This window comes from Penaeus monodon, chromosome 23 (assembly GCF_015228065.2).
Source record: "Penaeus monodon isolate SGIC_2016 chromosome 23, NSTDA_Pmon_1, whole genome shotgun sequence".
NCBI classification, from domain to species: Eukaryota; Metazoa; Arthropoda; class Malacostraca; order Decapoda; family Penaeidae; genus Penaeus; species Penaeus monodon.
Window position 1 is genome coordinate 38,340,685 of NC_051408.1, and position 914 is coordinate 38,341,598.

Consider the following 914-nt stretch of genomic DNA (forward strand, 5'->3'; position numbering starts at 1 on the left):
TCAGCAAGGCGAGCAAGGCAAATAGGTTTGTCCGTCGTCGCTGACATATATATGGTTGCTGAGCCCATTAAGTAAACTGAACATGAACGCATTCAAGTTCATGTTACAAATGGGTTCATTTAATACCTTCCCCCCCAAAAAAAAAAACTTTACCGGATGGGAAAGTTTTTAAGTGGCCGCTTAAAGCAAACAGCTCCGTATCAATAAAGCTAGCTAAATTTAAACAAGTGTAAAAATAAACAAAGTTCATGATTACGATTGTGCAGACTACACCATTTACAATGTTGAAAGTGCGTCCACTATGATATTGTGCTTTCCTCTAATAGGCAACGTCTTAATGTTGAATGGCTGTAATGTTAGTGCCAAACTTCACACTCGCATGTTGTTAAACGGGATATGATTCGTGAGATTTTCAAATAGATGGATCGAACTTGTTGAATAAACTCTGATTATTTCAATAGCCAACACTATTCCCAAAGCTTCCTTTTCTACAATGGCATGGGACACTTTGATAAGATTTAGAAACACGTCACTGACTGCAGAACCGTTTCAACTCCTAGGTTACTAGTACCCATGATCACGAAAGCATGCCTTCCAGAAGTTCGTCAAGGTCGATGTCCATGCATGAGTGGAAAAACAACGGCAGCTTCATTGGTCTTTGGTAGTTCTCGCACAAGGGAAAGTATCACTGCTCTTGGAAGCCACGACCACAGGTAATGCACAGGAACTCAGGCTGGGACAGAGGAGCCCTTGCTCCTTCAGGTGCTGAACCTCACTCTGCAGGGACACCCTTCTCTCTGCGTAGAGACGATAGGGAGCTTGACATACTGGCTCAGCATCCCTGGTCTCGACCTCAGGCTTAAAAATTGGGCAGAGACGAGGTATATTTTCGAATGGCTCACCATACTCCTGTG